Consider the following 16,499-nt stretch of genomic DNA (forward strand, 5'->3'; position numbering starts at 1 on the left):
ATCTACAAGGGTACCCCCTTCTCTCTGTGAGTTCACACACACACACACACAGTGTTGGGCAAGTTACTCAAAAACTGTGTTACTGTCTTTTCAAAATAATCTTACACTACAATATTACTATATTTAAAATGTAAGGCATTACACGACTTTTGCATTACTTAAGTTACTTTCGCCAAAAGAACTATAGGCCTAAATATGGATCTGACAATTTATTACCGTATAAATCAAGCTCATGAGCCATGCTTTTTTCACCTCCCATTCAGGAGGTGTTTTGGCAGCATGCAGACTAAAAACTGCCAGGTTCAGGAATAACGTCTTTCTGACCCACCACACTAAATGCCACTAAAATCCAGGTCATTGTAATGCAATTGTAACTGAAGTTATGTAGCATTGTAACTAAGTAAATAGGCCTACTACAGATTTTTGCCCTGTAATGCCTTACATTACTGCATTGCAGCAGCAAGTAATGCATTACAGTAATTAACTAGACCTGTGCTGTCGCCTTAGACTGCTTAAGTTCTATCCCCTAAACGCGACGCTTCCAGCCCCCCGTCATTCCTACCACTCCTGTCCACCTTTTCATAAACGTATATGATAAATACAAAATATAATATTTAATATCTATACATAGATCAATGACATGCATAGGCTTAAAACCAAACGACTATTGTGAAAATGAAGCAAAAAAATGGGGCAAATGGTAACACTGTTTTAATGGTTCACTATTACAGTGGATCTACCACATTAGGTACAGTGTAATAACCAGTGTAACAATATTTAATACCATGTAATACCAGTGTAACATAACGTACCAATTTTGTACTTACATCATGTATTTGTGTGTAAGTGGTATTACATGGTATTGTTACACTGGTATTACACTGTACCTGGTATTGCATATTGTTACACTGGTATTACACTAGTATTACCTGGTATTAAATACTGTTACACTGGTTATTACACTGTACCTGGTATTGCATGTTGTTACACTGGTATTACACTAGTATTACATGGTATTAAATATTGTTACACTGGTTATTACACTGTACCTAATATGGTAGATTCACTGAAATGGTGAACCATTAAAATAAGGTGTTACCGGGCAAATCAATCCACCCAGTCAGAAGTTATTGGCCAAATGAAGATTCTGCCATTTTGAGAGTGTTGACCTCCAAACTCGAATCAGTTCATGAATCTACCCTAGAACATTACCACAGCAAATCTAGGACAAATCCATCCACCTGGTCAGAAGTTATGGGACAAACACAAATTCGGCCATCTTGAATTCAGCCATCTTGAAAGTGTTGACCTTCAAGCTCAAATCAGCTCATGAACCTACCCTAGAGCATTCACACACCCAATCTGGGACAAATCCAACCGTCTGTTCAAAAGTTATCGCGTTAACACGAAAAACCTAACGTGGCGGCACGCGCGGTGGCGCACGCAAAACCATTACATCCCCGACGCTCTGTGTTTCGGGGATATAATTAGGCCTACTTTTGTAATCGTAATGCATCACTGCCCAAAGCTGCACACACACACACACACCTAGAAATAAATTATCGTCTGTACGTGAGGGGGAGAGGGATTCCTCCCATCTATACTCCGAACTCTGGAAAGTTTTGAACATTTTTTTCCATGGTACACATGGTCCGTTTGGTCTGTTTCAGTGTGTAGGGAGACCCGGCCATCTAATAGGAGACCACCCTCTACGGCACATGTGTCCATGGAGATGCCTCCAAGGATCCATTAGGCATTACTTTTAAAGGACCAGACCAAGGACCAAGGCCATTTTCTGAGTGGTCTGCAATGTTTTAGAGTCACCGTTTATTTCATGTTTGCGGCAGTCTCTGTTATTTGGCTAATTTGGATTTTATCTCAACCGGCTTTAGAATGGCCGTCTATGGGCACCTGCAACTCTGTTCTTAAAATCACAGATAGCTACCATAGCCCTTCCTGTAGCTACCATACCACAAGGTGAAGGGGTACAAAGACAGTAAAAGAGCCTCATTGCAGGATCATTTAGAGACGAAATCAAATGCAGAGCCAAAGCATCAATGCAGGCAGCACGATCATTAGGAAACTATTACAGATAGTCTACGGTAGGCGACATGGGTTGGCATCCAGACATCTTGGTAAGCTAAATTCAAATGTCCAAATCATAACACAAACTTTTGAATTCAAATTTTGTCATTTATGTCCATCACAGAGCTCCCAAAATCACATATATTGTCCATTGAAGGGTGTAGATTCGAAATATGACATTTAAATGCAAAAACGTATTTTTACGTTTTGGTATACAACACATGGGCATGAAAAACGTGTTATTGTGTCGTAGGTACTCAATGTGTTAACACTCCTCTTTGGTTGAGTTGTTATTCTTAATTCCTAGCTTGTAATTATGAGACTGGCTGTCTGTGTACATTTGTCACGAAATTTGGCCTCCGGGGGGCCCCACAGCAACCTGTTGCCTAGGGGCCCCAATGCATCTTAATCCGGACGTGCACACACATACACATGCACGCACACACACACGCACACGCACACACACACACACACACACACACACACACGTGCGTTATTGTCATCATTGATCTCTGTGACCAAAGCATACATACATGTAAAGAACAATGGCATAGAAATGGCATGGAGTAAGTCGTGAGTAGAAAGTCATTTGTTGGAACAGTGTGGAGACATTTAGAAAGGAATGAAAAACATTCATACTTTCAAACTTGTAAAATTAGGGATAGAAGTCTATTTGCTATTTGCTTTTTACCTTTACAACAGTCAAATTAAATTGCTTTGAAATAGTTACATTTCAAATGGTTAATGTTGACTCATTTTTGTTCCCTGTCAGCGGCCACACACACGCACGCACGCACGCACGCACGCACGCACACACACACACACACACACACACACACACACACACACACGCACGCACGCACGCACGCACACACACACACACACTCATCATTCTGTTATTGTCTAGGTTGGAGGAGTTTGTCTCTGAGGGGAGACCACCCTCTCCTGCACCCTCCTGTGTGTCTATGAAGAGTCATGCCTCCAAGGATCCAACAGGCATTAATTTCAAAGGACCAGACGCTTCACCTCAACAGTAAGACAGGGTGTCCGCGGGGTCTAAAAAAGGCTAAAATTACACATTATCCATTTTAGGCCTAAACAAGAAAATATAGGGATTTTTTGCACTTTAGTCTAAAATTGAGTTGGAGTAATTTAAGACCTACGTTTCAATGCAAAATATCGACAAAGGATTACTGTTCATTTGTTCTGTTTTGCTTTGTTTTTACGTCCTTTTCCACACCGCTTATTTTCTGGTATTGTGGCAGTTATGGTCTGTGTAGTTCTACATGACATGTTGCTGTTTGCAACGTACAATAATAAAACTACAGATGTGATACGGAAATGTACTGTAGCTCCTCCTCCCCTTCCACCGCGCAGTCTGACCAAAGATTCTCTGTTCTGACTACTAGCCCACGTTAGTGGTGCTATATCGAGACATTGTTTATATCTAGACGTTGTAAAACGATATTGGCGTTGCGGTGACCATACATTAGATAACTAGGCTACTTGACTGTCTTAAACACCTGGAAGAAGTTAACTAATGAGGGAAGTCAGTCACCACCTCATTGGAAAAGAACGGATTTCTATTTGGAAGGAAAGGTGTCGATTTAAAACAGAAGACAAATGTGACAGTGCAAGCCAAGGGAATATGTCAGCACCAGTGTGAATCGTTGCAGGCAAGAAGTGATTTTTAGTTCTTGCGGTGGTGATGGAATAGTCAGGTGTTGGCCGTGGCTTAGCAGTCTAGCATAGTCGTTAGACTCAAAGTTGGCAAAGCTTGATTGTGTCTGTGCGAGCGAAAGAGAGTAGCGACGGTGTGTGTGTGGCTAATCTGAAATTATGAGCGAGTTAACAGTCGAATTCCCATGGAATTGCCTTTATTGTAGGCCTATTCTGTTTGATGCCTTGGTATTTTGTAGGTCCTACTGGTTCTGTGGTAGCAATTTGCAAACTGGTGGGCATTTGAGCTGTTACGGTCATGTCCACGCACAAACGTTTCGTGTGTGCTGTCACATCAACATCTCATTAGCTCTAGGTCCGTCAATGTTTGAAAGACCTCAGGAGTCAAAGCACATTAACATATTTTGCAATGGATAAGATATATGCTATGTCGATGGATGATTTAGTTGTTATAACCCCGTTTTGCGTATTCTTTGCCTGCTGCTTCTGAATTGATCACCATTTAGCTTCACATTATGCTGCTTAAAATATGTTAATGCTACGTCTAGATCAAACGAGCGCTAGATTTTGAATACTGTAGCCAGCTGCGCATACACCGACTCTCATGCCGTGGCAGAATCTTTCTTGCGTCGCTCTCTCTTGAGCTGTCATGCAGGTTACACTCTCGCTTGCAACCCCCCTAAAATGAATAAGGCATCTTTGGATTGAGTGGCAAGGGCTGAGCTGGTCAACATTTCAAACTATTTTGTTATTAGTATTAACTGTCATAAGACGTTCTCTTGGACACCTCCAATAGATGAAACAAATAAACAAATAGGCTTGCACATATGGCATTCTTATTCGCATTTAAAAACCTCAGTCAGTGCAATGTAAAGACAGGCTGTTCACAATTGCTGGCTTTGATCATGAAATTGTGAAAGCGAACATTGCACCTTCTCACTGGTAATTTATGATCAGATCTCTTTATGCTTATAATATGCACTATTGCTTTCATTCAGATGCACAGGTGTGTGTGTGTGTGTGTGTGTGTGCAGGGCCACTGACGCAGCACACACACACATATGCACGCACGCACGCACACACGCACGCACGCACACACACACACACGCACACACACACATTCATCCTTCTCTTATTGTCTAGGATGGAGGAGTCTGTCTCTGAGGGGAGACCACCCTCTCCTGCACCCACCTGTGTGTCCATGAAGAGTGACCAGTCCATGGCTTGCCTCATTAATTTCAAAGGAGGAGACTCTTCATCTCAACAGTAAGATCAGCACTCTGTTTTATTGTCTCTGTCAGATTCAGATTCAAATCTGTGTTATTGTCATCAGTGTATCACTGTGTCAAAGCATACATATAAATAACAATAACATCTCGCTCACTAGCATGAACATAAAAACTTTAACACCAGTAAAGAACACACACACACACACACACACACACACACACACACACACACACACACACACACACACACACACACACACACACACACACACACACACACACACACACACACACACACAAAGCGAGAACGAAAATAAGTAAGTGTATCTGTTTTGGTCCTACAGACAGTACAGTACAAAAACAGAAAAGAAAACAAAATTGAGTACAAACAGTAGACTAAGATGCACACACTCACTCACTTACTCACTGACATTGACGTTTAAGGAATGTTACTATTATTATCAATATTGCATTTAATGTAGCCACTATGAAGTAAACCATTTTTTTATTATTATTCTCACATAGGAGAAGTTTTCCAGGCGTTTTGAAACCCCAACAGATATTCCAAATGATATGCCATTAAAATACTGTATCTCTATACTATAATCTGTAGATTTATCTATACGGCACCTTGGTTAATAAATGAGTACGCTGCTTAATGAAAGAGGGTCATTTTCTTCATTGACACGTGTTGAAGAAATATTTTCAATAAATAGTAAATAACACTGCACACACACATCTCTCTCTCTCTCTCTCTCTCTCTCTCTCTCTCTCTCCTGTCTCTCTCTCTCTCTCTCTCTCTCTCTCTCTCTCTCTCTCTCAATCTCTCTCTCTCTCTCTCTCTGTCTAGTTATTTTTCAATTGGTTAATGTTAACTCCTGTTCGTTTGCTGTCAGCAGGCCACCCTCCACACACAAGCGCACACATGCACGCACGTACGCACACACACACACACACACACACCAAACACACTCATCCTTCTCTTATTGTCTAGGATGGAGGAGTCTGTCTCTGAGGGGAGACCACCCTCTCCTGCACCCACCTGTGTGTCTATGAAGAGCGATCAGTCCAAGGCTTCAGGCATTAATTTCAAAGGACCAGACTCTTCACCCAAACAGTAAGATCAGCACTCTGTTTTATTCTCTCAATGATTCAGATTTAGATTCAAATGTGTGTCATTGTCATTAGTGTATCACTGTTACTAAAGCATACATATACAAACCCCATAGAAGTTGAGAAACTAGGTACATTGTGAATAATAACAAAATACTGTTTTCAAAATGTCTGATTCTTACATTTGATGGAGAACGGTACAAATAAAACAATAGGATATGTCCCCTGTTCTCTGAAGGAGAATGAGAGAGACTACTCTCTACAGGAGGTCATCTTCGTAGGAGACATCCACCGAACAACATAACATCACCGATGACAGGAAAAAAGGCTGCTAGGCCCCAACATTGCCACTAGAACTACCAGGATTTTTCTGCCTACCTAGAAGTACCAGAGAGGGGTCATTTGACCCGGTGGCTTTTACCTAATACACTAATCACTCATTTTGTTATGGTAATGAGGCTGTTAGGGGCCGTGTGTGGGGTGAGGGGTGAGGGGGTCACACCTTAAGGGGGATTCATACTTGGCGTGACTGGTGTAAGTCTCCTTCATACTTCACTCGCGACCTCACTCGCGCCATCACGTGACCCAAAATGACGTCACGCCGTGGCGCGAGCTGCCGTGTCGAGACGTCGTGCACCCCACATTTTTTGTAACATGTCGTGCGCCACCAGCGACCATGCAGGTAGGCAGACAAAGCAGGAGTTGCGAAGAGAGGCTACAACTACTGTAGGCTACTACAGAATGGATCCTGCACCATTTTGAGGATAATAAAATGTCATAGAGAGTTATTTTATCTTCTCTCTTAAATGTTGTTCAGTGAAACAATTGTTTACTTTGTTCAGAAGCACGTTGTGTTCGGCGATATATTTAAAAATTCTGCCGCCGGAACAATGCTCTCACATGGTCTTGGAATGATCTGGCAATGTAGGCTACAACAAAAAAAATATATGTTTCAATGTGGTAAGTCACAAGTCAGACGTTCAGTAGCCCTACAGCAGCCGTGTTTGGCTTTCTATTTTATACATCCGTGGAACTCACGCTGCCGTTTCTCTCATGAACAGCAGAGGGCACTTCCGACAATGCGAGCGAAAGCCTTCTGAAGTATGAATAGTCTGTCGCAAGTGATGACGTCATTAATGGTTCTCGCGCCACACGCGACAAAATGCGCACGTGAAGTATGCAGAGCCCTTTACAGTGGTAACAGCCAAGACAAACAGGGACAGACAGCTTCTTCCCAAGGGCTGTCAGCCTCCAAAATCACCACAGGTAAATAGCAACTTGCATGAAGATATCAGTAGCAAAGACAGATAGCAAAGTTTGGCGGAGAGTGTGTTACAGTTTTTCTCCATTGGTTTGGCTCATTTCTAGAAACTGAGATGTCATTCTCAAAACATGGACAAATCCCAAAACTAATTTGCAGTTCCTCACAACAGAATGGAATTTATCATTGCTTTCATCAAATTTCAAATGCTTTTGTACATGTCTCAATCATTTAGTACATCCTTGCAAATTGCTATGTACAAGTATCCTATGTTAACACAATCAGCTTACATTTAGTAGAATTTTCAAATGAATGTACCTTGCTGATCTATCCCAATTGGTTGATTCTCAGTGTAATGATTGTCCTGAAAACATGTCAGCACATTTTCTTCATATAAGTCATCAATGAACGTGTGAATGTCCCATGTGATCATGACGAATCATATGACTGCAACCAGATAATGGTTGAATTACAGTTTTTCTCGATTGGTTTGGCTCATTTCTTGAAACTGAGATGACATTCCTATAACCATTGGGTCATTTGGCCAAACATTCTTACACTTCTGCACAACAGTTCAGATAACTAGCAAAATGTCATATACCTCCCAAAACACCTCATTCTTGCATCAGCACTAAACCATCTCACATATAAATAGTCAGTACCATCAAAATGGCATAGATGCTTCTCAATTGCTTTGGCTCATTTGCATTCATTTAGTCCTTCTGTCAAAATAAACTGGATGGTTCAGCATAACTACATGGATCCTCATCACTCGCTCATATCACCCCAAAAACAGTTTACCCATGTGTCAAAACTAAATTTCTTCCCCACGTATATCATCAGTACCCCCAAAATACATTGTCCCTTTGCCATTGTGTAAGCACTGCCAGTCAAAATGGTTAGGTGTTTTATCTACGTTCAGCTAACAAATTTCGACTATGTATAAAAATGAAAAAGTGAGTGAAACCATTGAAGTTTGACAACACGGATAATTTACCAAGGACATTTATCAGTAACTTTCTTTACTGTAAATTCATATACAGAAAGTAATGCCCATATATCACAAGTTTCTCATGGGTTTGGCTCATTTCTCAAAACAGAGATAACATTCTCAAAATAACATGGACAAATGCCAAAGCAACTAGCAATTGTTCAAAACAGAATGTTGTTTGAAAAAGTGTCATGAAATTGGCCAAATAACAGAGGAAACTGTAGTATACACGGTTGTAAAATTATTTTCTACTAACTAGTAAAGTTACAATACCATCTGACCTGTTGAACACTGTCATGAATTTACTATGTAATGAAATTCTTAAAATATTGCGTAGACCACTTTGCATATGATGACTTACACAATGAAATAATGCTGACGTGTTTTGGAGAGGGCAACCATTAGACTGAGAATTGTCTAATTCGTTTAGATAAGCAAGGTCAATTTATTTGGAAAATGTGCTAAATGTATGCTGAATGTGTCAACTGAAGGGTATTTGTACATATCCATCTGCAGAGATGTACTTAACATTTGAGACATGTACAAAGCATTTGATATCTGATGAAAGCAATGAAAAATGCCATTCTGTTTTGGGAAATTGCAAGTTGGTTTGGGGATTTGTCCGTGTGTTGTTTTGAGAATGTCATCTCAGTTTCGGAAATTAGCCAAACCAATCGAGAAAAACTGTAACGTGTGAATCTCCCATGCCATGTGACCATAACGACTCATGTGAATGTAACCTGGCAATTGTTAGATGGATAAATACCAGTGCATGTGTCAAGAATTTTGTGGTGAAAGAAGCTCCTCTCCATGGAACGAAGATGCAGAGATACAGCACTCAACAGGCATTGGAAATGATCCACACGCACACACACACACACACACACACTCTGTGTCTCAAGTGACAGCTGTGAGCTGCTAACAGCCACATTTCCACAACAAAAGGAGTGTCTGCAGGGGGTCCAAAGGGTCAAATGACCCTCTTGTGGGGCTTTTAGAAGGAGCTTTTCCAGAAGCAGAAGAGATGAAGATCAATCCAAGATGGCAGCACACTGTTTGTCGCGTCTGACCTGCTGACCTAATTCTGGTCTGCATTGTCGTCCCGTTTGTCTAATGTTACATGTTTATACATTTAGTGACATTTCAATATTCCTGCTCTTGTTTGGAACTCTGGATAAAATCATACCTGCTGAGATGGACTTGTAGACACCTGAAACCTGCCGCGTTGGGAGAAACTAGGTGTGGGCTACCTGTGGCATTCCACCTCCACCATCACGTAGCCAGCGCACTCCAGAGAGCGTTTTCCTGGTTGGAAACCGGCGATTGGAAAGTCGTTATTGTTCCTGAAACATCCTTGTGGATTACGCCTGGAGGTTGCAGTTTGGTAGTGAGGTCGTTGACTCGCCGTCCTTCCCGGGCCTGTGGGCTGCCTGCCACCCAGCACCTGGACACCTGCATTAGCCGGCTACATCATTCCGGAAAGCGGATGACGGCTGGCGACTTTTGATTGGAGAGTAGCGGCTGTTGTTGGGCTTGCCGAGATCCACGGGTCCTCGTAGCATCGGGAGTAGGCCTTTGCGGTTCCCTTCTGGGTTCGTCTGCTCTCCACCAGCTTGTCTGTCCAGCTTCGTCTTGCACTGCTGCTGCCGCTGCTGACCTACCGCTGCCCCTATGACCAGGTGGAGGGGGTGTCTGTACGACCATAACATCACGGCACGAGTTCCAACATCACTGCGGAATCATGAAGATGCTGCTTTTCTGCGTAGTTTTCCACATGTTTGGACTAGGGTATTCTCCATGGATCCCAGAAGACAATGTAATTGCAGAGGTGCGTCTCCATCTTCACTTGCCATTAAAACACACAGATCCCCTCTGCACATCTCGACTTGTTGATAGTCCCATGTCATTAATTATCTTGCCGGAGAAATCCCTAATGTTCGTGAATATGACTGAGGACACATCATTCCCACATGGGGATCAAAGAAGTACCCCCCTTCTAAAACAAGCCAGGAAACGATTTCTGGTAGTACTGTTGCTATTAATGGCCGGATTAAGCCCAAACCCTGGCCCAATTGGAACTATTGCAACTCCTCTGGATTTTTCGAATCGGACAGGCCTGGGGATTGTGCATCTAAATGCTCGCAGTTTACTACCAAAAATGGATCGAATAAAAATCTGGGCCAGCACGACCAAAACAGACATTTTGGTCATCTCGGAGACGTGGCTAAAAAAATCCATATCAAATCGTGACATTGCCTTGGAGGGGTACAATTTATTTCGAACGGATCGTAAAAGTAAAGGGGGCGGGGTTGCAGTGTATGTTAAATCAAGCTTGCATGCATCTGTTCTTAAATCAGTTTCTATCCCCAAGCAGTTTGAACTCCTGGCTATTGACCTGGAATTTGGAAAAAACTGTCACTTATGTCTGGTCGGCTGCTATAGACCACCCGCGGCTGTCGGTGGTGCTCTAGCCTCGTTGACTGCTGCCTTATCGGATTTATTATCCATGGACATTGTTCTCTTGGGGGATCTGAATTGGGATTGGATGTCGCCAAGCTCAGATCAGTTCAAATCTTTCTGTGACTCTGTGAACCTCACTCAACTGATTGATTCGCCCACACGGGTTAACCATAAGAAATTAAGTAAGTCCACTTTATTAGACATAATACTCACAAATAAACCCCATAAATATACATATGCAGGGGTGTTCCCAGATGACATTAGTGATCATTGCGCAATAGCTGCTGTAAGAAATTGCAAAATTCCTAAAGCAAAACCTCGAATTATCACAAAGAGAATTTTTAAACATTTTGATATCCAAGGCTTTTTGCATGACGTGTTCTCAGTTGACTGGGACAGGTTGATGTTAATACCTGATGTGACCACTGCATGGCAGTATTTCCACAGCTTATTTATGACAATTGTGAATAGGCATGCCCCTATTAAGAGGTTTAGAGTAAAAGGGCGTGATAACCCCTGGTTTTCAAATGACCTATCTGAACTTATTCATGCAAGAAACTTAGCTTGGGCCACGGCCAGAAAATCGGACTCTGAAACAGATTGGTTAGCTTTTAGAGTCTTAAGAAATAAATGCACGGCACTGATACGTAAAACAAAATCAGAATATTACTTAAATGAAACTTCACAAAATATAAATAATCCTATCAAATTTTGGAAAACCATAAAGTCGCTTTCTCCATTAACCTCTTGTAATGATTTCACTGATCACATTGTATTGAATGATCAGCGCATCACAAATATGCTTGATATTACGAATAGCTTTAATAAGCATTTTGTTTCTTCAGGATCAATTTTAATGAATCCTCTGGGAGTGACGTAACAAACACGTCTCCTCCCCTGAGAAGAAATGGTCCAACATTTAGCTTTTCTGCCACCACACGAAACGAGGTCTTAAAGGCCCTAAAAAATCTAGATTCCAAGAAGTCTGCAGGGCCTGATGAAATTGAGCCGTATTTTTTAAAGTTAGCAGCTGAGATTATTGCTGGACCTCTGTCTTATATTTTTAATTTATCCCTTGATCAGAATATTGTTCCAGATGTCTGGAAATCTGCCTTAGTTGTTCCCCTACTTAAAGGTGGTGATCCAACCATCTTGGATAATTATAGACCAATATCTAAGCTGTCAATAATTGCCAAAGTTCTTGAAACTATACTCAGTGAGCAACTAAAGGATTATCTGGCTAGGAAGTGTATTCTTTCAAAGTTTCAGTCTGGTTTTAGAAAGAACCATAGTACAGCCACTGCTACTATGAACGTTTTAAATGATGTTACCTATGCGTTAGATAGTGGAAAATCTTGTGCTGCAGTATTTATTGATTTGACTAAAGCCTTTGACACTGTCAATCATTGCATTCTTTTATCACGTCTGCGCAGTATTGGCCTTTCTGATTCTACAGTAGGTTGGGTCTCTAACTATTTAAATGGGAGGACCCAGAGTGTGCAAATCAAAGGCTCCCTTTCTGACAAGTTAAATATTGATACTGGAGTGCCGCAGGGGTCCATTTTGGGCCCTCTGCTATTTACAATATATATTAATAATCTTGGTGACAGATCAGATGCAGATATTCACTTATATGCAGAGATACGTAAGGGTTAACGTTCGGCGAGAAGGTCGCTACCGTGGAATAGCAGCACGACAGAGAGAATCTTTAGACCCCGACGCGGAGCGGAGGGGTCTTGTTCTCTCTGAAGTGCTGCTATTCCACAAAGCGACCGACTCGCCGAAAGTTAACCCGCTTATTATATGGATATACTTAAATGATTCACACATGCGGGGACATTGCTTTAGACCTATTTAATGTTAAGATTGTTGCTGCGCAAAACAAAACAGTGCCGTTGTGGAACACCGCTAGGCAACAGCTAGGTAGGCTAGCCAGGACAACAGGTGTTGTCTATCACAGCAGCTGATTAGAGTGACAAAAGACCGACCCCCTGCGGAGTGATATGAAACATTCGCTTTAGCCACTGACTTGTATACAAGCCAGTGGCTTTAGCAGTGAACGTCTTGTTGCCATTGACAGCGGTAGCCAGGACAACGGGTGCTGTCTATCACAGCAGCTGATTAGAGTCTTGTTGAAAAGTCGCTTTAGCAGTGAAAAGTCTTGTTGCCATTGACAGCGGTCTGTTATAGACCAACCCGTCCGTTATCGAAAAATAACAGACGTCCGAACGTTGGGGAGCCCCGTTGAAATGAATGGAGCATTCGACAGATGACGTCACAACCATATAATAATATAATATATTGTTCTGCACCTTCCATGGAAAGCTGCATCTCAAAATTGCAAGAAGCATTTGAAAGAATCCAGCGCAGCCTTTTATCTTTAAAATTAGTTTTAAATGACAAGAAAACCAAATATATGATCTTTGCAAGGAGCCGAAGGAATATCCCTATTCCACCTCTTCTCACCTTGCAGGGCAGCTCCATCGAGTTGGTTTCCTCTTATAAGTACCTAGGTTTTATGTTAGAGGAGGACTTGTCTTTTAAGCTTCATGTTAAGCAATTGGTGTCAAAACTAAAATTAAAGTTGGGGTTTTATTACAGAAACAGTGCTTGTTTCTCACAATCTGCAAGAAGGAAGTTGGTTGAAGCTACATTTTTACCTGTTTTAGATTATGGGGACATTTTTTATAGACACACCACCAAGGCACTTTTACAATCACTTGACTCTACTTATCACTCTGCTTTAAGATTCATCACTAGAAGAAAGCATTCTACGCACCATTGTGTGTTGTATGACCTAGTAGGCTGGCCATCACTAGATTTTAGACGTCATAAACATTGGCTTTTATTCGTATACAAGGCCTTAGTTGGCCAGCTCCCCTTGTATATACAGAGCCTTTTATCTTTTAGCAGTCAAGGATACAACCTACGCTCAAGTAGCTACATTGTTTTAAATGTCCCCATGATAAAAACAGAATTTGGTAAAACTGCTTTTATTCATTGTGCCCCAACTCACTGGAATGAACTGCAGAAATCTCTTAAGCTTGCTGTTTTTATGTCTGTAGCTGAGTTTAAAACCTATCTTAATGACACTTTTAAATCTGTCTGCACTTGCTTTTAATATTCTAATCTCCTTCTAATGTTGTTTTATGTTTATTATTTTATGGTTTTTATTGTGTAATTTTATCTCTTTATCCATATTGATTTGTTCTGTTTTGTCTGTGTCCTGTCTGTAATGTAACTGTTATGTGTGCTGCCGCCTTGGCCAGGGCTCACTTGTAAAAGAGAATTTTATTCTCAATGTGATTTTATTTCCCTGGTAAAATAAAGGTAAAATAAAAAAAATAAAAAAAAAATTTTTTAAAAAAAAAAATTTAGGTAAAAAGGTCAATTGACCCCTGAAAGAGGGTCATTTTCTTCATTGACACGTGTTGAAGAAATATTTTCAATAAATAGTAAATAACACTGCACACACACATCTCTCTCTCTCTCTCTCTCTCTGTCTAGTTATTTTTCAATTGGTTAATGTTAACTCTGTTCGTTCGCTGTCAGCAGGCCACCCTCCACACACAAGCGCACACATGCACGCACGCACGCGCGCGCACACACACAGACACTCACACACCAAACACACTCATCCTTCTGTTATGGTCTAGGATGGAGGAGTCTGTCTCTGAGGGGAGACCTCCCTCTCCTGCACCCACCTGTGTGTCCATGAAGAGTTATCAGTCCAAGACTTCAGGAATTAATTTCAAAGGACCAGACTCTTCACCCAAACAGTAAGCTCAGCACTCTGTTTTATTCTCTCGATGATTCAGATTTAGATTCAAATGTGTGTCATTGTTATTAGTGTATCACTGTTACTAAAGCATACATATACAAACTCCATAGAAGTTGAGAAACTAGGTACATTGTGAATAATAACAAAATACTGTTTTCAAAACGTCTGATTCTTACATTTGATGGAGAACGGTACAAAGAAAACAATAGGATATGTCCCCTGTTCTCTGAAGGAGAATGAGAGAGACTACTCTCTACAGGAGGTCATCCACTGAACACCATAACATCACCACTGACAGGAAAAAAGGCTGCTAGGCCCCAACATTGCCACCTTCCAAGAGCGTGCCTGCACAATTCCTCTTCCACCATGAGATCACTGAGCTTTCTGGACAAGAAGGGAACGGTAGAGCGCAGTCTTTGGGAACACACAAACGTCTCTCATCCTTCTGTTATTGTCTAGGATGGAGGAGTCTGAGGGGAGACCACCCTCTCCTGCACCCACCTGTGTGTCTATGAAGAGCGATCAGTCTAAGGCTTCAGGCATCAATTTCAAAGGACCAGACTCTTCACCTCAACAGTAAGATCAGCACTCTGTTTTATACTCTCGTTCTCTCTCTCTCTCTCTCTCTCTCTCTCTCTCTCTCTCTCTCTCTCTCTCTCTCTCTCTCTCTCTCTCTCTCTCTCTCTCTCTCCTCTCTCTCTCTCTCTCTCTCTCTCTCTCTCTCTCTCTCTCTCTCTCTCTCTCTCTCTCCTCTCTCTCTCTCTCTCTCTCTCTCTCTCTCTCTCTCTCTCTCTCTCTCTCTCTCTCTCTCTCTCTCTCTCTCTCTCTCTCTCTCTCTCTCTCTCTCTCTCTCTCTCTCTCTCTCTCTCTCTCTCTCTCTCTCTCTCTCTCTCTCAGATGTTGCATTGTCTTCAGTTGCCAAAGCATACATACAAAGAACAAGAACATATCTATCTATTGCTCTCTGTATCGCTACCAGCTTCAACATCCAAAAAAATTTAATCGGGAAAGTATTTTTCTCTACAGCAAACCTTATGGCAGTTCAAACAAAGGATTGGCTTGCTGTAGGATACGCGTGCGCGGGCACGAGTTCAAACAAAGGATTGCCTTGCTGTAGGATAAGCGTGTTAGCTACTGCTGTTTAGTCAATGTTCCACAGGTAACTAATCCCTTAAACTTTTCACGTAAAAGCAAAGTTTAGTCAATTTTTCCACAGGTAATTTAATCCATTGAACTTCTTATGTAAAAGGAAAGTTCAGTCAATGTTCCACATGTACAGTAAGTATATTTTCAGGTGTATTCCACAAAACTACAAAGGTATTTCTCAGTTTGGTTCTCCAACTCCAGACTGACTCTTGTTTAGGGCGGCATAGAGCCGTGCCGGTGCCTAAAATCAAACTTTGTACAAGTGTACTTAATATACTAAAATCATACTTAACTTTAAGTACATTTCAAATATACTTTCTAATACCAAACTTTAGCACATTACTTTTAAAATACAAATACACTTAAAATACACTTAAAATATAATACACTAATAGAATATTTTCTAAAACGACACTTTAGCACATCACTTTAAAAATACAAATACACTTAAAATCCACTTAAATACAATACACTAATAGTATATTTTCTAATACCACACTTTAGCACAATTCTTCAAAAATACAAATACATTTAAAATACACTTAAAATACAATACACTTATAGTGTCGTTTTTAATACCACACTTTAGCACATTACTTTAGAAATACAAATACAATTAAAATACACTTAAAATGCAATACACTAATATTATATTTCTAAAACCACACTTAAGCACATTACTTTAAAATACCAATACCAAAGTATTGCACAGTGTAAGCCCGGCTTAAGCTGCAATCCTGGGGACCATTCCAT

The 16,499-nt window shown here is 41.1% G+C and overlaps 1 long non-coding RNA gene across 1 annotated transcript; it reads left to right on the forward strand.

The window, feature by feature from the left end:
* Positions 1-5,993: 5,993 nt before the first annotated feature.
* Positions 5,994-15,169, forward strand: LOC134443098 (uncharacterized). The gene is made up of 3 exons (XR_010033570.1): positions 5,994-6,111; positions 14,476-14,598; positions 15,060-15,169. It is a non-coding gene; the product is annotated as an uncharacterized LOC134443098 (long non-coding RNA).
* Positions 15,170-16,499: the final 1,330 nt, after the last annotated feature.

The sequence above is a fragment of the Engraulis encrasicolus genome, chromosome 2 (genome assembly GCF_034702125.1).
Source record: "Engraulis encrasicolus isolate BLACKSEA-1 chromosome 2, IST_EnEncr_1.0, whole genome shotgun sequence".
Taxonomy (NCBI): domain Eukaryota; kingdom Metazoa; phylum Chordata; class Actinopteri; order Clupeiformes; family Engraulidae; genus Engraulis; species Engraulis encrasicolus.